The 18,620-nt window shown below is 60.1% G+C and overlaps 87 pseudogenes; all 87 read left to right on the top strand.

The window, feature by feature from the left end:
- The first annotated feature begins 38 nt into the window (after positions 1 to 38).
- On the top strand, positions 39 to 156 carry LOC137553024 (5S ribosomal RNA; annotated as a pseudogene).
- An 84-nt stretch (positions 157 to 240) lies between these two features.
- On the top strand, positions 241 to 358 carry LOC137551903 (5S ribosomal RNA; annotated as a pseudogene).
- A 286-nt stretch (positions 359 to 644) lies between these two features.
- On the top strand, positions 645 to 762 carry LOC137551681 (5S ribosomal RNA; annotated as a pseudogene).
- Positions 763 to 846: 84 nt separating this feature from the next.
- On the top strand, positions 847 to 964 carry LOC137551902 (5S ribosomal RNA; annotated as a pseudogene).
- An 85-nt stretch (positions 965 to 1,049) lies between these two features.
- Positions 1,050 to 1,167, top strand: LOC137551901 (5S ribosomal RNA; annotated as a pseudogene).
- Positions 1,168 to 1,252: 85 nt separating this feature from the next.
- On the top strand, positions 1,253 to 1,370 carry LOC137552772 (5S ribosomal RNA; annotated as a pseudogene).
- Positions 1,371 to 1,454: 84 nt separating this feature from the next.
- LOC137554001 (5S ribosomal RNA) lies at positions 1,455 to 1,572 on the top strand (annotated as a pseudogene).
- Positions 1,573 to 1,655: 83 nt separating this feature from the next.
- Positions 1,656 to 1,773, top strand: LOC137551900 (5S ribosomal RNA; annotated as a pseudogene).
- An 84-nt stretch (positions 1,774 to 1,857) lies between these two features.
- On the top strand, positions 1,858 to 1,975 carry LOC137553349 (5S ribosomal RNA; annotated as a pseudogene).
- Positions 1,976 to 2,059: 84 nt separating this feature from the next.
- LOC137554313 (5S ribosomal RNA) lies at positions 2,060 to 2,177 on the top strand (annotated as a pseudogene).
- An 84-nt stretch (positions 2,178 to 2,261) lies between these two features.
- Positions 2,262 to 2,379, top strand: LOC137553412 (5S ribosomal RNA; annotated as a pseudogene).
- An 84-nt stretch (positions 2,380 to 2,463) lies between these two features.
- On the top strand, positions 2,464 to 2,581 carry LOC137553084 (5S ribosomal RNA; annotated as a pseudogene).
- An 84-nt stretch (positions 2,582 to 2,665) lies between these two features.
- Positions 2,666 to 2,783, top strand: LOC137553890 (5S ribosomal RNA; annotated as a pseudogene).
- Positions 2,784 to 2,867: 84 nt separating this feature from the next.
- Positions 2,868 to 2,985, top strand: LOC137552167 (5S ribosomal RNA; annotated as a pseudogene).
- An 84-nt stretch (positions 2,986 to 3,069) lies between these two features.
- Positions 3,070 to 3,187, top strand: LOC137553900 (5S ribosomal RNA; annotated as a pseudogene).
- Positions 3,188 to 3,271: 84 nt separating this feature from the next.
- On the top strand, positions 3,272 to 3,389 carry LOC137551091 (5S ribosomal RNA; annotated as a pseudogene).
- Positions 3,390 to 3,473: 84 nt separating this feature from the next.
- On the top strand, positions 3,474 to 3,591 carry LOC137551898 (5S ribosomal RNA; annotated as a pseudogene).
- An 84-nt stretch (positions 3,592 to 3,675) lies between these two features.
- LOC137551090 (5S ribosomal RNA) lies at positions 3,676 to 3,793 on the top strand (annotated as a pseudogene).
- An 84-nt stretch (positions 3,794 to 3,877) lies between these two features.
- Positions 3,878 to 3,995, top strand: LOC137554146 (5S ribosomal RNA; annotated as a pseudogene).
- An 84-nt stretch (positions 3,996 to 4,079) lies between these two features.
- On the top strand, positions 4,080 to 4,197 carry LOC137554082 (5S ribosomal RNA; annotated as a pseudogene).
- An 84-nt stretch (positions 4,198 to 4,281) lies between these two features.
- On the top strand, positions 4,282 to 4,399 carry LOC137554421 (5S ribosomal RNA; annotated as a pseudogene).
- An 84-nt stretch (positions 4,400 to 4,483) lies between these two features.
- On the top strand, positions 4,484 to 4,601 carry LOC137554388 (5S ribosomal RNA; annotated as a pseudogene).
- Positions 4,602 to 4,685: 84 nt separating this feature from the next.
- On the top strand, positions 4,686 to 4,803 carry LOC137553755 (5S ribosomal RNA; annotated as a pseudogene).
- Positions 4,804 to 4,887: 84 nt separating this feature from the next.
- Positions 4,888 to 5,005, top strand: LOC137554261 (5S ribosomal RNA; annotated as a pseudogene).
- Positions 5,006 to 5,089: 84 nt separating this feature from the next.
- On the top strand, positions 5,090 to 5,207 carry LOC137552797 (5S ribosomal RNA; annotated as a pseudogene).
- An 84-nt stretch (positions 5,208 to 5,291) lies between these two features.
- On the top strand, positions 5,292 to 5,409 carry LOC137553537 (5S ribosomal RNA; annotated as a pseudogene).
- An 84-nt stretch (positions 5,410 to 5,493) lies between these two features.
- LOC137554186 (5S ribosomal RNA) lies at positions 5,494 to 5,611 on the top strand (annotated as a pseudogene).
- An 84-nt stretch (positions 5,612 to 5,695) lies between these two features.
- On the top strand, positions 5,696 to 5,813 carry LOC137553705 (5S ribosomal RNA; annotated as a pseudogene).
- Positions 5,814 to 5,897: 84 nt separating this feature from the next.
- Positions 5,898 to 6,015, top strand: LOC137554500 (5S ribosomal RNA; annotated as a pseudogene).
- Positions 6,016 to 6,099: 84 nt separating this feature from the next.
- Positions 6,100 to 6,217, top strand: LOC137554151 (5S ribosomal RNA; annotated as a pseudogene).
- Positions 6,218 to 6,301: 84 nt separating this feature from the next.
- Positions 6,302 to 6,419, top strand: LOC137554024 (5S ribosomal RNA; annotated as a pseudogene).
- Positions 6,420 to 6,705: 286 nt separating this feature from the next.
- Positions 6,706 to 6,823, top strand: LOC137554361 (5S ribosomal RNA; annotated as a pseudogene).
- Positions 6,824 to 6,907: 84 nt separating this feature from the next.
- Positions 6,908 to 7,025, top strand: LOC137553406 (5S ribosomal RNA; annotated as a pseudogene).
- Positions 7,026 to 7,109: 84 nt separating this feature from the next.
- On the top strand, positions 7,110 to 7,227 carry LOC137552166 (5S ribosomal RNA; annotated as a pseudogene).
- An 84-nt stretch (positions 7,228 to 7,311) lies between these two features.
- Positions 7,312 to 7,429, top strand: LOC137553502 (5S ribosomal RNA; annotated as a pseudogene).
- Positions 7,430 to 7,715: 286 nt separating this feature from the next.
- On the top strand, positions 7,716 to 7,834 carry LOC137548767 (5S ribosomal RNA; annotated as a pseudogene).
- An 83-nt stretch (positions 7,835 to 7,917) lies between these two features.
- Positions 7,918 to 8,035, top strand: LOC137553322 (5S ribosomal RNA; annotated as a pseudogene).
- An 84-nt stretch (positions 8,036 to 8,119) lies between these two features.
- On the top strand, positions 8,120 to 8,237 carry LOC137554405 (5S ribosomal RNA; annotated as a pseudogene).
- An 85-nt stretch (positions 8,238 to 8,322) lies between these two features.
- LOC137553711 (5S ribosomal RNA) lies at positions 8,323 to 8,440 on the top strand (annotated as a pseudogene).
- An 84-nt stretch (positions 8,441 to 8,524) lies between these two features.
- Positions 8,525 to 8,642, top strand: LOC137553710 (5S ribosomal RNA; annotated as a pseudogene).
- Positions 8,643 to 8,726: 84 nt separating this feature from the next.
- Positions 8,727 to 8,844, top strand: LOC137553028 (5S ribosomal RNA; annotated as a pseudogene).
- An 84-nt stretch (positions 8,845 to 8,928) lies between these two features.
- Positions 8,929 to 9,046, top strand: LOC137553745 (5S ribosomal RNA; annotated as a pseudogene).
- An 86-nt stretch (positions 9,047 to 9,132) lies between these two features.
- Positions 9,133 to 9,250, top strand: LOC137553425 (5S ribosomal RNA; annotated as a pseudogene).
- An 84-nt stretch (positions 9,251 to 9,334) lies between these two features.
- LOC137551896 (5S ribosomal RNA) lies at positions 9,335 to 9,452 on the top strand (annotated as a pseudogene).
- Positions 9,453 to 9,537: 85 nt separating this feature from the next.
- On the top strand, positions 9,538 to 9,655 carry LOC137553979 (5S ribosomal RNA; annotated as a pseudogene).
- Positions 9,656 to 9,739: 84 nt separating this feature from the next.
- LOC137553206 (5S ribosomal RNA) lies at positions 9,740 to 9,857 on the top strand (annotated as a pseudogene).
- Positions 9,858 to 9,941: 84 nt separating this feature from the next.
- On the top strand, positions 9,942 to 10,059 carry LOC137552861 (5S ribosomal RNA; annotated as a pseudogene).
- Positions 10,060 to 10,143: 84 nt separating this feature from the next.
- On the top strand, positions 10,144 to 10,261 carry LOC137554401 (5S ribosomal RNA; annotated as a pseudogene).
- An 84-nt stretch (positions 10,262 to 10,345) lies between these two features.
- LOC137553663 (5S ribosomal RNA) lies at positions 10,346 to 10,463 on the top strand (annotated as a pseudogene).
- Positions 10,464 to 10,547: 84 nt separating this feature from the next.
- On the top strand, positions 10,548 to 10,665 carry LOC137553876 (5S ribosomal RNA; annotated as a pseudogene).
- Positions 10,666 to 10,749: 84 nt separating this feature from the next.
- On the top strand, positions 10,750 to 10,867 carry LOC137553501 (5S ribosomal RNA; annotated as a pseudogene).
- An 84-nt stretch (positions 10,868 to 10,951) lies between these two features.
- Positions 10,952 to 11,069, top strand: LOC137551895 (5S ribosomal RNA; annotated as a pseudogene).
- An 84-nt stretch (positions 11,070 to 11,153) lies between these two features.
- LOC137551740 (5S ribosomal RNA) lies at positions 11,154 to 11,271 on the top strand (annotated as a pseudogene).
- An 84-nt stretch (positions 11,272 to 11,355) lies between these two features.
- LOC137554139 (5S ribosomal RNA) lies at positions 11,356 to 11,473 on the top strand (annotated as a pseudogene).
- Positions 11,474 to 11,557: 84 nt separating this feature from the next.
- Positions 11,558 to 11,675, top strand: LOC137551727 (5S ribosomal RNA; annotated as a pseudogene).
- An 84-nt stretch (positions 11,676 to 11,759) lies between these two features.
- Positions 11,760 to 11,877, top strand: LOC137552165 (5S ribosomal RNA; annotated as a pseudogene).
- Positions 11,878 to 11,961: 84 nt separating this feature from the next.
- Positions 11,962 to 12,079, top strand: LOC137554393 (5S ribosomal RNA; annotated as a pseudogene).
- Positions 12,080 to 12,163: 84 nt separating this feature from the next.
- On the top strand, positions 12,164 to 12,281 carry LOC137553541 (5S ribosomal RNA; annotated as a pseudogene).
- Positions 12,282 to 12,365: 84 nt separating this feature from the next.
- Positions 12,366 to 12,483, top strand: LOC137554338 (5S ribosomal RNA; annotated as a pseudogene).
- Positions 12,484 to 12,567: 84 nt separating this feature from the next.
- Positions 12,568 to 12,685, top strand: LOC137553210 (5S ribosomal RNA; annotated as a pseudogene).
- An 84-nt stretch (positions 12,686 to 12,769) lies between these two features.
- LOC137552550 (5S ribosomal RNA) lies at positions 12,770 to 12,887 on the top strand (annotated as a pseudogene).
- Positions 12,888 to 13,173: 286 nt separating this feature from the next.
- On the top strand, positions 13,174 to 13,291 carry LOC137552488 (5S ribosomal RNA; annotated as a pseudogene).
- Positions 13,292 to 13,375: 84 nt separating this feature from the next.
- LOC137551894 (5S ribosomal RNA) lies at positions 13,376 to 13,493 on the top strand (annotated as a pseudogene).
- An 85-nt stretch (positions 13,494 to 13,578) lies between these two features.
- On the top strand, positions 13,579 to 13,696 carry LOC137551893 (5S ribosomal RNA; annotated as a pseudogene).
- An 84-nt stretch (positions 13,697 to 13,780) lies between these two features.
- Positions 13,781 to 13,898, top strand: LOC137552771 (5S ribosomal RNA; annotated as a pseudogene).
- Positions 13,899 to 13,982: 84 nt separating this feature from the next.
- LOC137554000 (5S ribosomal RNA) lies at positions 13,983 to 14,100 on the top strand (annotated as a pseudogene).
- Positions 14,101 to 14,183: 83 nt separating this feature from the next.
- Positions 14,184 to 14,301, top strand: LOC137551892 (5S ribosomal RNA; annotated as a pseudogene).
- Positions 14,302 to 14,385: 84 nt separating this feature from the next.
- Positions 14,386 to 14,503, top strand: LOC137552858 (5S ribosomal RNA; annotated as a pseudogene).
- An 84-nt stretch (positions 14,504 to 14,587) lies between these two features.
- LOC137553728 (5S ribosomal RNA) lies at positions 14,588 to 14,705 on the top strand (annotated as a pseudogene).
- An 84-nt stretch (positions 14,706 to 14,789) lies between these two features.
- On the top strand, positions 14,790 to 14,907 carry LOC137553411 (5S ribosomal RNA; annotated as a pseudogene).
- An 84-nt stretch (positions 14,908 to 14,991) lies between these two features.
- Positions 14,992 to 15,109, top strand: LOC137553083 (5S ribosomal RNA; annotated as a pseudogene).
- Positions 15,110 to 15,193: 84 nt separating this feature from the next.
- Positions 15,194 to 15,311, top strand: LOC137552727 (5S ribosomal RNA; annotated as a pseudogene).
- Positions 15,312 to 15,395: 84 nt separating this feature from the next.
- On the top strand, positions 15,396 to 15,513 carry LOC137552164 (5S ribosomal RNA; annotated as a pseudogene).
- Positions 15,514 to 15,597: 84 nt separating this feature from the next.
- Positions 15,598 to 15,715, top strand: LOC137553001 (5S ribosomal RNA; annotated as a pseudogene).
- An 84-nt stretch (positions 15,716 to 15,799) lies between these two features.
- On the top strand, positions 15,800 to 15,917 carry LOC137551088 (5S ribosomal RNA; annotated as a pseudogene).
- Positions 15,918 to 16,002: 85 nt separating this feature from the next.
- Positions 16,003 to 16,120, top strand: LOC137551890 (5S ribosomal RNA; annotated as a pseudogene).
- An 84-nt stretch (positions 16,121 to 16,204) lies between these two features.
- On the top strand, positions 16,205 to 16,322 carry LOC137553645 (5S ribosomal RNA; annotated as a pseudogene).
- An 84-nt stretch (positions 16,323 to 16,406) lies between these two features.
- On the top strand, positions 16,407 to 16,524 carry LOC137554145 (5S ribosomal RNA; annotated as a pseudogene).
- Positions 16,525 to 16,608: 84 nt separating this feature from the next.
- LOC137552106 (5S ribosomal RNA) lies at positions 16,609 to 16,726 on the top strand (annotated as a pseudogene).
- Positions 16,727 to 16,810: 84 nt separating this feature from the next.
- On the top strand, positions 16,811 to 16,928 carry LOC137552163 (5S ribosomal RNA; annotated as a pseudogene).
- Positions 16,929 to 17,012: 84 nt separating this feature from the next.
- On the top strand, positions 17,013 to 17,130 carry LOC137553386 (5S ribosomal RNA; annotated as a pseudogene).
- An 84-nt stretch (positions 17,131 to 17,214) lies between these two features.
- On the top strand, positions 17,215 to 17,332 carry LOC137553811 (5S ribosomal RNA; annotated as a pseudogene).
- An 85-nt stretch (positions 17,333 to 17,417) lies between these two features.
- Positions 17,418 to 17,535, top strand: LOC137551889 (5S ribosomal RNA; annotated as a pseudogene).
- Positions 17,536 to 17,821: 286 nt separating this feature from the next.
- LOC137553017 (5S ribosomal RNA) lies at positions 17,822 to 17,939 on the top strand (annotated as a pseudogene).
- Positions 17,940 to 18,023: 84 nt separating this feature from the next.
- LOC137552857 (5S ribosomal RNA) lies at positions 18,024 to 18,141 on the top strand (annotated as a pseudogene).
- Positions 18,142 to 18,225: 84 nt separating this feature from the next.
- On the top strand, positions 18,226 to 18,343 carry LOC137552856 (5S ribosomal RNA; annotated as a pseudogene).
- An 84-nt stretch (positions 18,344 to 18,427) lies between these two features.
- LOC137553983 (5S ribosomal RNA) lies at positions 18,428 to 18,545 on the top strand (annotated as a pseudogene).
- The last annotated feature ends 75 nt before the right edge of the window (positions 18,546 to 18,620 follow it).

Genomic DNA, 18,620 nt, shown 5'->3' with positions numbered 1-18,620 from the left:
CCTCACCTTCAAGGCGCCGGAGCGGCGCCTTGGAGTTTGCCGGCGGCCACACTAAGCCGAAAGCGCCCGCTCTCGTCAGATCGCGGAAGCTAAGTGGCTTCAGGCCTGGTTAGTAGCTGCATGGGAGACCTGCTGTGAACCCCAGGTGCTGCAGGCGTTTTTTTGGGTTTGAGGCCCAATGGCTGTGAGCACGCGTGGGAAGCCTCACCTTCAAGGCGCCGGAACGGCGCCTTGGAGTTTGCCTGCGGCCACACTAAGCCGAAAGCGCCCGCTCTCGTCAGATCGCGGAAGCTAAGTGGCTTCAGGCCTGGTTAGTAGCTGCATGGGAGACCGGCTGTGAACCCCAGGTGCTGCAGGCGTTTTTTTGGGTTTGAGGCCCAATGGCTATGAGCACGCGTGGGAAGCCTCACCTTCAAGGCGCCGGAACGGCGCCTTGGAGTTTGCCTGCGGCCACACTAAGCCGAAAGCGCCTGTTCTCGTTAGATCGCGGAAGCTAAGTGGCTTCAGGCCTAGTTAGTAGCTGCATGAGAGACCGGCTGTGAACCCCAGGTGCTGCAGGTGTTTTTTTGGGTTTGAGGCCCAATGGCTATGAGCACGCGTGGGAAGCCTCACCTTCAAGGCGCCTGAGCGGCGCCTTGGAGTTTACCTGCGGCCACACTAAGCCGAAAGCGCCCGCTCTCGTCAGATCGCGGAAGCTAAGTGGCTTCAGGCCTGGTTAGTAGCTGCATGGGAGACCGGCTGTGAACCCCAGGTGCTGCAGGTGTTTTTTTGGGTTTGAGGCCCAATGGCTGTGAGCACGCGTGGGAAGCCTCACCTTCAAGGCGCCGGAACGGCGCCTTGGAGTTTGCCTGCGGCCACACTAAGCCGAAAGCGCCCGCTCTCGTCAGATCGCGGAAGCTAAGTGGCTTCAGGCCTGGTTAGTAGCTGCATGGGAGACCGGCTGTGAACCCCAGGTGCTGCAGGCGGTATTTTTGGGTTTGAGGCCCAATGGCTATGAGCACGCGTGAGAAGCCTCACCTTCAAGGCGCCGGAGCGGCGCCTTGGAGTTTGCCTGCGGCCACACTAAGCCGAAAGCGCCCGCTCTCGTCAGATCGCGGAAGCTAAGTGGCTTCAGGCCTGGTTAGTAGCTGCATGGGAGACCGGCTGTGAACCCCAGGTGCTGCAGGCGTTTTTTTTGGGTTTGAGGCCCAATGGCTATGAGCACGCGTCGGAAGCCTCACCTTCAAGGCGCCGGAACGGCGCCTTGGAGTTTGCCTGCGGCCACACTAAGCTGAAAGCGCCCGCTCTCGTCAGATCGCGGAAGCTAAGTGGCTTCAGGCCTGGTTAGTAGCTGCATGGGAGACCGGCTGTGAACCCCAGGTGCTGCAGGCGTTTTTTTGGGTTTGAGGCCCAATGGCTATGAGCACGCGTGGGAAGCCTCACCTTCAAGGCGCCGGAGCGGCGCTTTGGAGTTTACCTGCGGCCACACTAAGCCGAAATCGCCCGCTCTCGTCAGATCACGGAAGCTAAGTGGCTTCAGGCCTGGTTAGTAGCTCCATGGGAGACCGGCTGTGAACCCCAGGTGCTGCAGGCGTTTTTTTGGGTTTGAGGCCCAATGGCTATGAGCACGCGTGGGAAGCCTCACCTTCAAGGCGCCGAACGGCGCCTTGGAGTTTGCCTGCGGCCACACTAAGCCGAAAGCGCCCGCTCTCGTCAGATCGCGGAAGCTAAGTGGCTTCAGGCCTGGTTAGTAGCTGCATGGGAGACCGGCTGTGAACCCCAGGTGCTGCAGGCGTTTATTTGGGTTTGAGGCCCAATGGCTATGAGCACGCGTGGGAAGCCTCACCTTCAAGGCGCCGGAGCGGCGCCTTGGAGTTTGCCTGCGGCCACACTAAGTCGAAAGTGCCCGCTCTCGTCAGATCGCGGAAGCTAAGTGGCTTCAGGCCTGGTTAGTAGCTGCATGGGAGACCGGCTGTGAACCCCAGGTGCTGCAGGCGTTTTTTTGGGTTTGAGGCCCAATGGCTATGAGCACGCGTGGGAAGCCTCACCTTCAAGGCGCCGGAACGGCGCCTTGGAGTTTGCCTGTGGCCACACTAAGCCGAAAGCGCCCGCTCTCGTCAGATTGCGGAAGCTAAGTGGCTTCAGGCCTGGTTAGTAGCTGCATGGGAGACTGGCTGTGAACCCCAGGTGCTGCAGGTGTTTTTTTGGGTTTGAGGCCCAATGGCTATGAGCACGCGTGGGAAGCCTCACCTTCAATGCGCCGGAACGGCGCCTTGGAGTTAGCCTGCGGCCACACTAAGCCGAAAGCGCCCGCTCTCATCAGATCGCGCAAGCTAAGTGGCTTCAGGCCTGGTTAGTAGCTGCATGGGAGACCGGCTGTGAACCCCAGGTGCTGCAGGCGTTTTTTTGGGTTTGAGGCCCAATGGCTATGAGCACGCGTGGGAAGCCTCACCTTCAAGGCGCCGGAGCGGCGCCTTGTAGTTTGCCTGCGGCCACACTAAGCCGAAAGCGCCCGCTCTCGTCAGAATGCGGAAGCTAAGTGGCTTCAGGCCTGGTTAGTAGCTGCATGGGAGACCGGCTGTGAACCCCAGGTGCTGCAGGTGTTTTTTTGGGTTTGAGGCCCAATGGCTATGAGCACGCGTGGGAAGCCTCACCTTCAAGGCGCCGGAGCGGCGCCTTGGAGTTTGCCTGCGGCCACACTAAGCAGAAAACGCCCGCTCTCGTCAGATCGCGGAAGCTAAGTGGCTTCAGGCCTGATTAGTAGCTGAGTGGGAGACCGGCTGTGAACCCCAGGTGCTGCAGGTGTTTTTTTGGGTTTGAGGCCCAGTGGCTATGAGCACGCGTGGGAAGCCTCACCTTCAAGGCGCCGGAACGGCGCCTTGGAGTTTGCCTGCGGCCACACTAAGCCGAAAGCGCCCGCTCTCGTCAGATCGCGGAAGCTAAGTGGCTTCAGGCCTGGTTAGTAGCTGCATGGGAGACCGGCTGTGAACCCCAGGTGCTGCAGGTGTTTTTTTGGGTTTGAGGCCCAATGGCTATGAGCACGCGTGGGAAGCCTCACCTTCAAGGCGCCGGAGCGGCGCCTTGCAGTTTGCCTGCGGCCACACTAAGCCGAAAGCGCCTGCTCTCGTCAGATCGTGGAAGCTAAGTGGCTTCAGGCCTGGTTAGTAGCTGCATGGGAGACCGGCTGTGAACCCCAGGTGCTGCAGGCGGTTTTTTGGGTTTGAGGCCCAATGGCTATGAGCACGCGTGGGAAGCCTCACCTTCAAGGCGCCGGAACGGCGCCTTGGAGTTTGCCTGCGGCCACACTAAGCCGAAAGCACCCGCTCTCGTCAGATCGCGGAAGCTAAGTGGCTTCAGGCCTGGTTAGTAGCTGCATGGGAGACCGGCTGTGAACCCCAGGTGCTGCAGGCGTTTTTTTGGGTTTGAGGCCCAATGGCTATGAGCACGCGTGGGAAGCCTCACCTTCAAGGCGCCAGAACGGCGCCTTGGAGTTTGCCTGCGGCCACACTAAGCCGAAAGCGCCCGCTCTCGTCAGATCGCGGAAGCTAAGTGGCTTCAGGCCTGGTTAGTAGCTGCATGGGAGACCGGCTGTGAACCCCAGGTGCTGCAGGCGTTTTTTTGGGTTTGAGGCCCAATGGCTATGAGCACGCGTGGGAAGCCTCACCTTCAAGGCGCCAGAACGGCGCTTTGGAGTTTGCCTGCGGCCACACTAAGCCGAAAGCACCCGCTCTCGTCAGATCGCGGAAGCTAAGTGGCTTCAGGCCTGGTTAGTAGCTGCATGGGAGACCGGCTGTGAACCCCAGGTGCTGCAGGCGTTTTTTTGGGTTTGAGGCCCAATGGCTATGAGCACGCGTGGGAAGCCTCACCTTCAAGGCGCCAGAACGGCGCCTTGGAGTTTGGCTGCGGCCACACTAAGCCGAAAGTGCCTGCTCTCGTCAGATCGCGGAAGCTAAGTGGCTTCAGGCCTGGTTAGTAGCTGCATGGGAGACCGGCTGTGAACCCCAGGTGCTGCAGGCGTTTTTTTGGGTTTGAGGCCCAATGGCTTTGAGCACGCGTGGGAAGCCTCACCTTCAAGGCGCCGGAGCGGCGCCTTGGAGTTTGCCTGCGGCCACACTAAGCCGAAAGTGCCCGCTCTCGTCAGATCGCGGAAGCTAAGTGGTTTCAGGCCTGGTTAGTAGCTGCATGGGAGACTGGCTGTGAACCCCAGGTGCTGCAGGCGTTTTTTTGGGTTTGAGGCCCAATGGCTATGAGCACTCGTGGGAAGCCTCACCTTCAAGGCGCCGGAGCGGCGCCTTGCAGTTTGCCTGAGGCCACACTAAGCCGAAAGCCCCCGCTCTCGTCAGATCGCGGAAGCTAAGTGGCTTCAGGCCTGGTTAGTAGCTGCATGGGAGACTGGCTGTGAACCCCAGGTGCTGCAGGCGTTTTTTTGGGTTTGAGGCCCAATGGCTATGAGCACGCGTGGGAAGCCTCACCTTCAAGGCGCCGTAACGGCGCCTTGGAGTTTCCCTGCGGCCACACTAAGCCGAAAGCGCCCGCTCTCGTCAGATAGCGGAAGCTAAGTGGCTTCAGGCCTGGTTAGCAGCTGCATGGGAGACCGGCTGTGAACCCCAGGTGCTGCAGGCGTATTTTTGGGTTTGAGGCCCAATGGCTATGAGCACGCGTGGGAAGCCTCACCTTCAAGGCGCCGTAACGGCGCCTTGGAGTTTGCCTGTGGCCACACTAAGCCGAAAGCGCCCGCTCTCGACAGATCGCGGAAGCTAAGTGGCTTCAGGCCTGGTTAGTAGCTGCATGGGAGACCGGCTGTGAACCCCAGGTGCTGCAGGCGTTTTTTTGGGTTTGAGGCCCAATGGCTATGAGCACGCGTGGGAAGCCTCACCTTCAAGGCGCCGGAACGGCGCCTTGGAGTTTGCCTGCGGTCACACTAAGCCGAAAGCGCCCGCTCTCGTCAGATCGCGGAAGCTAAGTGGCTTCAGGCCTGGTTAGTAACTGCATGGGAGACCGGCTGTGAACCCCACGTGCTGCAGGCGTTTTTTTGGGTTTGAGGCCCAATGGCTATGAGCACGCGTGGGAAGCCTCACCTTCAAGGCGCCGGAACGGCGCCTTGGAGTTTTCCTGCGGCCACACTAAGCCGAAAGCGCCCGCTCTCGTCAGATCGCGGAAGCTAAGTGGCTTCAGGCCTGTTTAGTAGCTGCATGGGAGACCGGCTGTGAACCCCAGGTGCTGCAGGCGTTTTTTTGGGTTTGAGGCCCAATGGCTATGAGCACGCGTGGGAAGCCTCACCTTCAAGGCGCCGGAGCGGCGCCTTTGAGTTTGCCTGCGGACACACTAAGCCGAAAGCGCCCGCTCTCGTCAGATCGCGGAAGCTAAGTGGCTTCAGGCCTGGTTAGTAGCTGCATGGGAGACCGGCTGTGAACCCCAGGTGCTGCAGGCGTTTATTTGGGTTTGAGGCCCAATGGCGATGAGCACGCGTGGGAAGCCTCACCTTCAAGGCGCCGGAGCGGCGCATTGGAGTTTGCCTGCGGCCACACTAAGCCGAAAGTGCCCGCTCTCGTCAGATCGCGGAAGCTAAGTGGCTTCAGGCCTGGTTAGTAGCTGCATGGGAGACCGGCTGTGAACCCCACGTGCTGCAGGCGTTTTTTTGGGTTTGAGGCCCAATGGCTATGAGCACGCGTGGGAAGCCTCACCTTCAAGGCGCCGGAACGGCGCCTTGGAGTTTGCCTGCGGTCACACTAAGCCGAAAGCGCCCGCTCTTGTCAGATCGCGGAAGCTAAGTGGCTTCAGGCCTGGTTAGTAGCTGCATGGGAGACCGGCTGTGAACCCCAGGTGCTGCAGGCGTTTTTTTGGGTTTGAGGCCCAATGGCTATGAGCACGCGTGGGAAGCCTCACCTTCAAGGCGCCGGAGCGGCGCCTTGGAGTTTGCCTGCGGCCACACTAAGCCGAATGCTCCTTCTCTCGTCAGATCGCGGAAGCTAAGTGGCTTCAGGCCTGGTTAGTAGCTGCATGGGAGACCGGCTGTGAACCCCAGGTGCTGCAGGTGTTTTTTTGGGTTTGAGGCCCAATGGCTATGAGCACGCGTGGGAAGCCTCACCTTCAAGGCGCCGGAACGGCGCCTTAGAGTTTGCCTGCGGCCACACTAAGCCGAAAGCGCCTGCTCTCGTCAGATCGCGGAAGCTAAGTGGTTTCAGGCCTGGTTAGTAGCTGCATGGGAGACTGGCTGTGAACCCCAGGTGCTGCAGGCGTTTTTTTGGGTTTGAGGCCCAATGGCTATGAGCACTCGTGGGAAGCCTCACCTTCAAGGCGCCGGAGCGGCGCTTTGGAGTTTGCCTGAGGCCACACTAAGCCGAAAGCCCCCGCTCTCGTCAGATCGCGGAAGCTAAGTGGCTTCAGGCCTGGTTAGTAGCTGCATGGGAGACCGGCTGTGAACCCCAGGTGCTGCAGGCGTTTTTTTGGGTTTGAGGCCCAATGGCTATGAGCACGCGTGGGAAGCCTCACCTTCAAGGCGCCGTAACGGCGCCTTGGAGTTTGCCTGCGGCCACACTAAGCCGAAAGCGCCCGCTCTCGTCAGATAGCGGAAGCTGAGTGGCTTCAGGCCTGGTTAGCAGCTGCATGGGAGACCGGCTGTGAACCCCAGGTGCTGCAGGCGTATTTTTGGGTTTGAGGCCCAATGGCTATGAGCACGCGTGGGAAGCCTCACCTTCAAGGCGCCGGAACGGCGCCTTGGAGTTTGCCTGTGGCCACACTAAGCCGAAAGCGCCCGCTCTCGACAGATCGTGGAAGCTAAGTGGCTTCAGGCCTGGATAGTAGCTGCATGGGAGACCGGCTGTGAACCCCAGGTGCTGCAGGCGTTTTTTTGGGCTTGAGGCCCAATGGCTATGAGCACGCGTGGGAAGCCTCACCTTCAAGGCGCCGGAGCGGCGCCTTGGAAATTGCCTGCGGCCACACTAAGCCGAAAGCGCCCGCTCTTGTCAGATCGCGGAAGCTAAGTGGCTTCAGGCCTGGTTAGTAGCTGCATGGGAGACCGGCTGTGAACCCCAGGTGCTGCAGGCGTTTTTTGGGGTTTGAGGCCCAATGGCTATGAGCACGCGTGGGAAGCCTCACCTTCAAGGCGCCGGAACGGCGCCTTGGAGTTTGCCTGCGGCCACACTAAGCCGAAAGCGCCCGCTCTCGTCAGATCGCGGAAGCTAAGTGGCTTCAGGCCTGGTTAGTAGCTGCATGGGAGACCGGCTGTGAACCCCAGGTGCTGCAGGTGTTTTTTTGGGTTTGAGGCCCAATGGCTATGAGCACGCGTGGGAAGCCTCACCTTCAAGGCGCCGGAGCGGTGCCTTAGAGTTTGCCTGCGGCCACACTAAGCCGAAAGCGCCCGCTCTCGTCAGATCACGGAAGCTAAGTGGCTTCAGGCCTGGTTAGTAGCTGCATGGGAGACCGGCTGTGAACCCCAGGTGCTGCAGGTGTTTTTTTGGGTTTGAGGCCCAATGGCTATGAGCACGCGTGGGAAGCCTCACCTTCAAGGCGCCGGAACGGCGCCTTGGAGTTTGCCTGTGGCCACACTAAGACGAAAGCGCCCGCTCTCGTCAGATCGCGGAAGCTAAGTGGCTTCAGGCCTGGTTAGTAGCTGCATTCGAGACCGGCTGTGAACCCCAGGTGCTGCAGGCGTTTTTTTGGGTTTGAGGCCCAATGGCTATGAGCACGCGTGGGAAGCCTCACCTTCAAGGCGCCGGAACGGCGCCTTGGAGTTTGCCTGTGGCCACACTAAGCCGAAAGCGCCCGCTCTCGTCAGGTCGCGGAAGCTAAGTGGCTTCAGGCCTGGTTAGTAGCTGCATGGGAGACCGGCTGTGAACCCCAGGTGCTGCAGGCATTTTTTTGGGTTTGAGGCCCAATGGCTATGAGTACGCGTGGGATGCCTCACCTTCAAGGCGCCGGAACGGCGCCTTGGAGTTTGCCTGCGGCCACACTAAGCCGAAAGCGCCCGCTCTCGTCAGATCGCGGAAGCTAAGTGGCTTCAGGCCTGGTTAGTAGCTGCATGGGAGACTGGCTGTGAACCCCAGGTGCTGCAGGTGTTTTTTTGGGTTTGAGGCCCAATGGCTATGAGCACGCGTGGGAAGCCTCACCTTCAATGCGCCGGAACGGCGCCTTGGAGTTTGCCTGCGGCCACACTAAGCCGAAAGCGCCCGCTCTCATCAGATCGCGCAAGCTAAGTGGCTTCATGCCTGGTTAGTAGCTGCATGGGAGACCGGCTGTGAACCCCAGGTGCTGCAGGCGTTTTTTTGGGTTTGAGGCCCAATGGCTATGAGCACGCGGGGGATAGCCTCACCTTCAAGACGCCGGAGCGGCGCCTTGGAGTTTTCCTGCGGCCACACTAAGCCGAAAGCGCCCGCTCTCGTCAGAATGCGGACGCTAAGTGGCTTCAGGCCTGGTTAGTAGCTGCATGGGAGACCGGCTGTGAACCCCAGGTGCTGCAGGTGTTTTTTTGGGTTTGAGGCCCAATGGCTATGAGCACGTGTGGGAAGCCTCACCTTCAAGGCGCCGGAGCGGCGCCTTGGAGTTTGCCTGCGGCCACACAAAGCTGAAAGCACCCGCTCTCGTCAGATCGCGGAAGCTAAGTGGCTTCAGGCCTGATTAGTAGCTGAGTGGGAGACCGGCTGTGAACCCCAGGTGCTGCAGGTGTTTTTTTGGGTTTGAGGCCCAATGGCTATGAGCACGCGTGGGAAGCCTCACCTTCAAGGCGCCGGAACGGCGCCTTGGAGTTTACCTGCGGCCACACTAAGCCGAAAGCGCCCGCACTCGTCAGATCGCGGAAGCTAAGTGGCTTCAGGCCTGGTTAGTAGCTGCATGGGAGACCGGCTGTGAACCCCAGGTGCTGCAGGTGTTTTTTTGGGTTTGAGGCCCAATGGCTATGAGCACGCGTGGGAAGCCTCACCTTCAAGGCGCCGGAGCGGCGCCTTGCAGTTTGCCTGCGGCCACACTAAGCCGAAAGCGCTTGCTCTCGTCAGATCGCGGAAGCTAAGTGGCTTCAGGCCTGGTTAGTAGCTGCATGGGAGACCGGCTGTGAACCCCAGGTGCTGCAGGTGTTTTTTTGGGTTTGAGGCCCAATGGCTATGAGCACGCGTGGGAAGCCTCACCTTCAAGGCGTGTCGGAGCGGCGCCTTGCAGTTTGCCTGTGGCCACACTAAGCCGAAAGCGCCTGCTCTCGTCAGATCGCGGAAGCTAAGTGGCTTCAGGCCTGGTTAGTAGCTGCATGGGAGACCGGCTGTGAACCCCAGGTGCTGCAGGCGTTTTTTTGGGTTTGAGGCCCAATGGCTATGAGCACGCGTGGGAAGCCTCACCTTCAAGGCGCCGGAACGGCGCCTTGGAGTTTGCCTGCGGCCACACTAAGCCGAAAGCGCCCGCTCTCGTCAGATCGCGGAAGCTAAGTGGCTTCAGGCCTGGTTAGTAGCTGCATGGGAGACCGGCTGTGAACCCCAGGTGCTGCAGGCGTTTTTTTGGGTTTGAGGCCCAATGGCTATGAGCACGCCCAGGGAAGCCTCACCTTCAAGGCGCCGGAACGGCGCCTTGGAGTTTGTCTGCGGCCACACTAAGCCGAAAGCGCCTGCTCTCGTCTGATCGCGGAAGCTAAGTGGTTTCAGGCCTGGTTAGTAGCTGCATGGGAGACCGGCTGTGAACCCCAGGTGCTGCAGGTGTTTTTTTGGGTTTGAGGCCCAATGGCTATGAGCACGCGTGGGAAGCCTCACCTTCAAGGCGCCGGAGCGGCGCCTTGGAGTTTGCCTGTGGCCACACTAAGTCGAAAGCGCCCGCTCTCGTCAGATCGCGGAAGCTAAGTGGCTTCAGGCCTGGTTAGTAGCTGCATGGGAGACCGGCTGTGAACCCCAGGTGCTGCAGGCGTTTTTTTGGGTTTGAGGCCCAATGGCTATGAGCACGCGTGGGAAGCCTCACCTTCAAGGCGCCGGAGCGGCGCCTTGGAGTTTGCCTGCGGCCACACTAAGCCGAAAGTGCCCGCTCTCGTCAGATCGCGGAAGCTAAGTGGCTTCAGGCCTGGTTAGTAGCTGCATGGGAGACCGGCTGTGAACCCCAGGTGCTGCAGGCGTTTTTTTGGGTTTGAGGCCCAATGGCTATGAGCACGCGTGGGAAGCCTCACCTTCAAGGCGCCGGAACGGCGCCTTAGAGTTTGCCTGCGGCCACACTAAGCCGAAAGCGCCCACTCTCGTCAGATCGCGGAAGCTAAGTGGCTTCAGGCCTGGTTAGTAGCTGCATGGGAGACTGGCTGTGAACCCCAGGTGCTGCAGGAGTTTTTTTGGGTTTGAGGCCCAATGGCTATGAGCACGCGTGGGAAGCCTCACCTTCAAGGCGCCGGAGCGGCGCCTTGGAGTTTGCCTGCGGCCACACTAAGCCGAAAGCGCCCGCTCTCGTCAGATCGCGGAAGCTAAGTGGCTTCAGGCCTGGTTAGTAGCTGCATGGGAGACCGGCTGTGAACCCCATGTGCTGCAGGCGTTTTTTTGGGTTTGAGGCCCAATGGCTATGAGCACGCGTGGGAAGCCTCACTTTCAAGGCGCCGGAACGGCGCCTTGGAGCTTGCCTGCGGCCACACTAAGCCGAAAGCGCCCACTCTCGTCAGATCGCGGAAGCTAAGTGGCTTCAGGCCTGGTTAGTAGCTGCATGGGAGACCGGCTGTGAACCCCAGGTGCTGCAGGTGTTTTTTTGGGTTTGAGGCCCAATGGCTATGAGCACGCGTGGGAAGCCTCACCTTCAAGGCGCCGTAACGGCGCCTTGGAGTTTGCCTGCGGCCACACTAAGCCGAAAGCGCCCGCTCTCGTCAGATCGCGGAAGCTAAGTGGCTTCAGGCCTGGTTAGTAGCTGCATGGGAGACCGGCTGTGAACCCCAGGTGCTACAGGTGTTTTTTTGGGTTTGAGGCCCAATGGCTATGAGCACGCGTGGGAAGCCTCACCTTCAAGGCGCCGGAGCGGCGCCTTGGAGTTTGCCTGCGGCCACACTAAGCCGAAAGCGCCCGCTCTCGTCAGATCGCGGAAGCTAAGTGGCTTCAGGCCTGGTTAGTAGCTGCATGGGAGACCGGCTGTGAACCCCAGGTGCTGCAGGCGTTTTTTTGGGTTTGAGGCCCAATGGCTGTGAGCACGCGTGGGAAGCCTCACCTTCAAGGCGCCGGAGCGGCGCCTCGGAGTTTGCCTGCGGCCACACTAAGCCGAAAGCGCCCGCTCTCGTCAGATCGCGGAAGCTAAGTGGCTTCAGGCCTGGTTAGTAGCTGCATGGGAGACCGTGTGTGAACCCCAGGTGCTGCAGGTGTATTTTTGGGTTTGAGGCCCAATGGCTATGAGCACGCGTGGGAAGCCTCACCTTCAAGGCCCCGGAACGGCGCCTTGGAGTTTGCCTGCGGCCACACTAAGCCGAAAGCGCCCGCTCTCGTCAGATTGCGGAAGCTAAGTGGCTTCAGGCCTGGTTAGTAGCTGCATGGGAGACCGGCTGTGAACCCCAGGTGCTACAGGCGTTTTTTTGGGTTTGAGGCCCAATGGCTATGAGCACGCGTGGGAAGCCTCACCTTCAAGGCGCCGGAGCGGCGCCTTGGAGTTTGCCTGCGGCCATACTAAGCCGAAAGCGCCCGCACTCATCAGATCGCGGAAGCTAAGTGGCTTCAGGCCTGGTTAGTAGCTGCATGGGAGACCGGCTGTGAACCCCAGGTGCTGCAGGTGTTTTTTTGGGTTTGAGGCCCAATGGCTGTGAGCACGCGTGGGAAGCCTCACCTTCAAGGCGCCGGAGCGGCGCCTTGGAGTTTGCCTGCGGCCACACTAAGCCGAAAGCGCCCGCTCTCGTCAGATCGCGGAAGCTAAGTGGCTTCAGGCCTGGTTAGTAGCTGCATGGGAGACCGGCTGTGAACCCCAGGTGCTGCAGGTGTTTTTTTGGGTTTGAGGCCCTATGGCTATGAGCACGCGTGGAAAGCCTCACCTTCAAGGCGCCGGAACGGTGCCTTGGAGCTTGCCTGAGGCCACACTAAGCCGAAAGCGCCCGCTCTCGTCAGATCGTGGAAGCTAAGTGGCTTCAGGCCTGGTTAGTAGCTGCATGGGAGACCGGCTGTGAACCCCAGGTGCTGCAGGTGTTTTTTTGGGTTTGAGGCCCAATGGCTATGAGCACGCGTGGGAAGCCTCACCTTCAAGGCGCCGGAACGGCGCCTTGGAGTTTGCCTGCGGCCACACTAAGCCGAAAGCGCCCGCTCTCGTCAGATCGCGGAAGCTAAGTGGCTTCAGGCCTAGTTAGTAGCTGCATGGGAGACCGGCTGTGAACCCCAGGTGCTGCAGGTGTTTTTTTGGGTTTGAGGCCCAATGGCTATGAGCACGCGTGGGAAGCCTCACCTTCAAGGCGCCGGAACGGCGCCTTGGAGTTTACCTGCGACCACACTAAGCCGAAAGCGCCCGCTCTCGTCAGATCGAGGAAGCTAAGTGGCTTCAGGCCTGGTTAGTAGCTGCATGGGAGACCGGCTGTGAACCCCAGGTGCTGCAGGCGTTTTTTTGGGTTTGAGGCCCAATGGCTGTGAGCACGCGTGGGAAGCCTCACCTTCAAGGCGCCGGAGCGGCGCCTTGGAGTTTGCCGGCGGCCACACTAAGCCGAAAGCGCCCGCTCTCGTCAGATCGCGGAAGCTAAGTGGCTTCAGGCCTGGTTAGTAGCTGCATGGGAGACCGGCTGTGAACCCCAGGTGCTGCAGGCGTTTTTTTGGGTTTGAGGCCCAATGGCTGTGAGCACGCGTGGGAAGCCTCACCTTCAAGGCGCCGGAACGGCGCCTTGGAGTTTGCCTGCGGCCACACTAAGCCGAAAGCGCCCGCTCTCGTCAGATCGCGGAAGCTAAGTGGCTTCAGGCCTGGTTAGTAGCTGCATGGGAGACCGGCTGTGAACCCCAGGTGCTGCAGGAGTTTTTTTGGGTTTGAGGCCCAATGGCTATGAGCACGCGTGGGAAGCCTCACCTTCAAGGCGCCGGAACGGCGCCTTGGAGTTTGCCTGCGGCCACACTAAGCCGAAAGCGCCTGTTCTCGTTAAATCGCGGAAGCTAAGTGGCTTCAGGCCTAGTTAGTAGCTGCATGAGAGACCGGCTGTGAACCCCAGGTGCTGCAGGTGTTTTTTTGGGTTTGAGGCCCAATGGCTATGAGCACGCGTGGGAAGCCTCACCTTCAAGGCGCCTGAGCGGCGCCTTGGAGTTTACCTGCGGCCACACTAAGCCGAAAGCGCCCGCTCTCGTCAGATCGCGGAAGCTAAGTGGCTTCAGGCCTGGTTAGTAGCTGCATGGGAGACCGGCTGTGAACCCCAGGTGCTGCAGGGGTTTTTTTGGGTTTGAGGCCCAATGGCTGTGAGCACGCGTGGGAAGCCTCACCTTCAAGGCGCCGGAACGGCGCCTTGGAGTTTGCCTGCGGCCACACTAAGCCGAAAGCGCCCGCTCTCGTCAGATCGCGGAAGCTAAGTGGCTTCAGGCCTGGTTAGTAGCTGCATGGGAGACCGGCTGTGAACCCCAGGTGCTGCAGGCGGTATTTTTGGGTTTGAGGCCCAATGGCTATGAGCACGCGTGAGAAGCCTCACCTTCAAGGCGCCGGAGCGGCGCCTTTGAGTTTGCCTGCGGCCACACTAAGCCGAAAGCGCCCGCTCTCGTCAGATCGCGGAAGCTAAGTGGCTTCAGGCCTGGTTAGTAGCTGCATGGGAGACCGGCTGTGAACCCCAGGTGCTGCAGGCGTTTTTTTGGGTTTGAGGCCCAATGGCTATGAGCACGCGTCGGAAGCCTCACCTTCAAGGCGCCGGAACGGCGCCTTGGAGTTTGCCTGCGGCCACACTAAGCTGAAAGCGCCCGCTCTCGTCAGATCGCGGAAGCTAAGTGGCTTCAGGCCTGGTTAGTAGCTGCATGGGAGACCGGCTGTGAACCCCAGGTGCTGCAGGCGTTTTTTTGGGTTTGAGGCCCAATGGCTATGAGCACGCGTGGGAAGCCTCACCTTCAAGGCGCCGGAGCGGCGCTTTGGAGTTTACCTGCGGCCACACTAAGCCGAAATCGCCCGCTCTCGTCAGATCACGGAAGCTAAGTGGCTTCAGGCCTGGTTAGTAGCTCCATGGGAGACCGGCTGTGAACCCCAGGTGCTGCAGGCGTTTTTTTGGGTTTGAGGCCCAATGGCTATGAGCACGCGTGGGAAGCCTCACCTTCAAGGCGCCGAACGGCGCCTTGGAGTTTGCCTGCGGCCACACTAAGCCGAAAGCGCCCGCTCTCGTCAGATCGCGGAAGCTAAGTGGCTTCAGGCCTGGTTAGTAGCTGCATGGGAGACCGGCTGTGAACCCCAGGTGCTGCAGGCGTTTATTTGGGTTTGAGGCCCAATGGCTATGAGCACGCGTGGGAAGCCTCACCTTCAAGGCGCCGGAGCGGCGCCTTGGAGTTTGCCTGCGGCCACACTAAGCCGAAAGTGCCCGCTCTCGTCAGATCGCGGAAGCTAAGTGGCTTCAGGCCTGGTTAGTAGCTGCATGGGAGACCGGCTGTGAACCCCAGGTGCTGCAGGCGTTTTTTTGGGTTTGAGGCCCAATGGCTATGAGCACGCGTGGGAAGCCTCACCTTCAAGGCGCCGGAACGGCGCCTTGGAGTTTGCCTGTGGCCACACTAAGCCGAAAGCGCCCGCTCTCGTCAGATCGCGGAAGCTAAGTGGCTTCAGGCCTGGTTAGTAGCTGCATGGGAGACTGGCTGTGAACCCCAGGTGCTGCAGGTGTTTTTTTGGGTTTGAGGCCCAATGGCTATGAGCACGCGTGGGAAGCCTCACCTTCAATGCGCCGGAACGGCGCCTTGGAGTTTGCCTGCGGCCACACTAAGCCGAAAGCGCCCGCTCTCATCAGATCGCGCAAGCTAAGTGGCTTCAGGCCTGGTTAGTAGCTGCATGGGAGACCGGCTGTGAACCCCAGGTGCTGCAGGCGTTTTTTTGGGTTTGAGGCCCAATGGCTATGAGCACGCGTGGGAAGCCTCACCTTCAAGGCGCCGGAGCGGCGCCTTGGAGTTTGCCTGCGGCCACACTAAGCCGAAAGCGCCCGCTCTCGTCAGAATGCGGAAGCTAAGTGGCTTCAGGCCTGGTTAGTAGCTGCATGGGAGACCGGCTGTGAACCCCAGGTGCTGCAGGTGTTTTTTTGGGTTTGAGGCCCAATGGCTATGAGCACGCGTGGGAAGCCTCACCTTCAAGGCGCCGGAGCGGCGCCTTGGAGTTTGCCTGCGGCCACACTAAGCCGAAAACGCCCGCTCTCGTCAGATCGCGGAAGCTAAGTGGCTTCAGGCCTGATTAGTAGCTGAGTGGGAGACCGGCTGTGAACCCCAGGTGCTGCAGGTGTTTTTTTGGGTTTGAGGCCCAGTGGCTATGAGCACGCGTGGGAAGCCTCACCTTCAAGGCGCCGGAACGGCGCCTTGGAGTTTGCCTGCGGCCACACTAAGCCGAAAGCGCCCGCTCTCGTCAGATCGCGGAAGCTAAGTGGCTTCAGGCCTGGTTAGTAGCTGCATGGGAGACCGGCTGTGAACCCCAGGTGCTGCAGGTGTTTTTTTGGGTTTGAGGCCCAATGGCTATGAGCACGCGTGGGAAGCCTCACCTTCAAGGCGCCGGAGCGGCGCCTTGCAGTTTGCCTGCGGCCACACTAAGCCGAAAGCGCCTGCTCTCGTCAGATCGCGGAAGCTAAGTGGCTTCAGGCCTGGTTAGTAGCTGCATGGGAGACCGGCTGTGAACCCCAGGTGCTGCAGGCGGTTTTTTGGGTTTGAGGCCCAATGGCTATGAGCACGCGTGGGAAGCCTCACCTTCAAGGCGCCGGAACGGCGCCTTGGAGTTTGCCTGCGGCCACACTAAGCCGAAAGCACCCGCTCTCGTCAGATCGCGGAAGCTAAGTGGCTTCAGGCCTGGTTAGTAGCTGCATGGGAGACCGGCTGTGAACCCCAGGTGCTGCAGGCGTTTTTTTTGGGTTTGAGGCCCAATGGCTATGAGCACGCGTGGGAAGCCTCACCTTCAAGGCGCCAGAACGGCGCCTTGGAGTTTGCCTGCGGCCACACTAAGCCGAAAGCGCCCGCTCTCGTCAGATCGCGGAAGCTAAGTGGCTTCAGGCCTGGTTAGTAGCTGCATGGGAGACCGGCTGTGAACCCCAGGTGCTGCAGGCGTTTTTTTGGGTTTGAGGCCCAATGGCTATGAGCACGCGTGGGAAGCCTCACCTTCAAGGCGCCCTAGCGGCGCCTTGGAGTTTGCCTGCGGCCACACTAAGCCGAAAGCGCCCGCTCTCGTCAGATCGCGGAAGCTAAGTGGCTTCAGGCCTAATTAGTAGCTGCATGGGAGACCGGCTGTGAACCCCAGGTGCTGCAGGCGTTTTTTTGGGTTTGAGGCCCATTGGCTATGAGCACGCGTGGGAAGCCTCACCTTCAAGGCGCCGGAACGGCGCCTTGGAGTTTGGCTGCGGCCACACTAAGCCGAAAGTGCCTGCTCTCGTCAGATCGCGGAAGCTAAGTGGCTTCAGGCCTGGTTAGTAGCTGCATGGGAGACCGGCTGTGAACCCCAGGTGCTGCAGGCGTTTTTTTGGGTTTGAGGCCCAATGGCTATGAGCACGCGTGGGAAGCCTCACCTTCAAGGCGCCGGAGCGGCGCCTTGGAGTTTGCCTGCGGCCACACTAAGCCGAAAGTGCCCGCTCTCGTCAGATCGCGGAAGCTAAGTGGCTTCAGGCCTGGTTAGTAGCTGCATGGGAGACCGGCTGTGAAGACCAGGTGCTGCAGGCGTTTTTTTGGGTTTGAGGCCCAATGGCTATGAGCACGCGTGGGAAGCCTCACCTTCAAGGCGCCGGAGCGGCGCCTTGGAGTTTGCCTGCGGCCACACTAAGCCGAAAGCGCCCGCTCTCGTCAGATCGCGGAAGCTAAGTGGCTTCAGGCCTGGTTAGTAGCTGCATGGGAGACCGGCTGTGAACCCCAGGTGCTGCAGGTGTTTTTTTGGGTTTGAGGCCCAATGGCTATGAGCACGCGTGGAAAGCCTCACCTTCAAGGCGCCGGAACGGTGCCTTGGAGCTTGCCTGCGGCCACACTAAGCCGAAAGCGCCCGCTCTCGTCAGATCGTGGAAGCTAAGTGGCTTCAGGCCTGGTTAGTAGCTGCATGGGAGACCGGCTGTGAACCCCAGGTGCTGCAGGTGTTTTTTTGGGTTTGAGGCCCAATGGCTATGAGCACGCGTGGGAAGCCTCACCTTCAAGGCGCCGGAACGGCGCCTTGGAGTTTGCCTGCGGCCACACTAAGCCGAAAGCGCCCGCTCTCGTCAGATTGCGGAAGCTAAGTGGCTTCAGGCCTGGTCAGTAGCTGCATGGGAGACCGGCTGTGAACCCCAGGTGCTGCAGGCGTTTTTTTTGGGTTTGAGGCCCAATGGCTGTGAGCACGCGTGGGAAGCCTCACCTTCAAGGCGCCGGAACGGCGCCTTGGAGTTTGCCTGCGGCCACACTAAGCCGAAAGCGCCCGCTCTCGTCAGATCGCGGAAGCTAAGTGGCTTCAGGCCTGGTTAGTAGCTGCATGGGAGACCGGCTGTGAACCCCAGGTGCTGCAGGCGTTTTTTTGGGTTTGAGGCCCAATGGCTATGAGCACGCGTGGGAAGCCTCACCTTCAAGGCGCCGGAACGGCGCCTTGGAGTTTGCCTGCGGCCACACTAAGCCGAAAGCGCCTGTTCTCGTTAGATCGCGGAAGCTAAGTGGCTTCAGGCCTAGTTAGTAGCTGCATGAGAGACCGGCTGTGAACCCCAAGTGCTGCAGGTGTTTTTTTGGGTTTGAGGCCCAATGGCTATGAGCACGCGTGGGAAGCCTCACCTTCAAGGCGCCTGAGCGGCGCCTTGGAGTTTACCTGCGGCCACACTAAGCCGAAAGCGCCCGCTCTCGTCAGATTGCGGAAGCTAAGTGGCTTCAGGCCTGGTTAGTAGCTGCATGGGAGACCGGCTGTGAACCCCAGGTGCTGCAGGCGTTTTTTTGGGTTTGAGGCCCAATGGCTGTGAGCACGCGTGGGAAGCCTCACCTTCAAGGCGCCGGAACGGCGCCTTGGAGTTTGCCTGCGGCCACACTAAGCCGAAAGTGCCCGCTCTCGTCAGATCGCGGAAGCTAAGTGGCTTCAGGCCTGGTTAGTAGCTGCATGGGAGACCGGCTGTGAACCCCAGGTGCTGCAGGCGTTTATTTGGGTTTGAGGCCCAATGGCTATGAGCACGCGTGGGAAGCCTCACCTTCAAGGCGCCGGAGCGGCGCCTTGGAGTTTGCCTGCGGCCACACTAAGCCGAAAGTGCCCGCTCTCGTCAGATCGCGGAAGCTAAGTGGCTTCAGGCCTGGTTAGTAGCTGCATGGGAGACCGGCTGTGAACCCCAGGTGCTGCAGGCGTTTTTTTGGGTTTGAGGCCCAATGGCTATGAGCACGCGTGGGAAGCCTCACCTTCAAGGCGCCGGAACGGCGACTTGGAGTTTGCTTGTGGCCACACTAAGCCGAAAGCGCCCGCTCTCGTCAGATCGCGGAAGCTAAGTGGCTTCAGGCCTGGTTAGTAGCTGCATGGGAGACTGGCTGTGAACCCCAGGTGCTGCAGGTGTTTTTTTGGGTTTGAGGCCCAATGGCTATGAGCACGCGTGGGAAGCCTCACCTTCAATGCGCCGGAACGGCGCC

The sequence above is a fragment of the Hyperolius riggenbachi genome, chromosome 2 (genome assembly GCF_040937935.1).
Source record: "Hyperolius riggenbachi isolate aHypRig1 chromosome 2, aHypRig1.pri, whole genome shotgun sequence".
Lineage (NCBI taxonomy): Eukaryota > Metazoa > Chordata > Amphibia > Anura > Hyperoliidae > Hyperolius > Hyperolius riggenbachi.
This window is presented reverse-complemented; position numbering and strand designations above follow the sequence as displayed.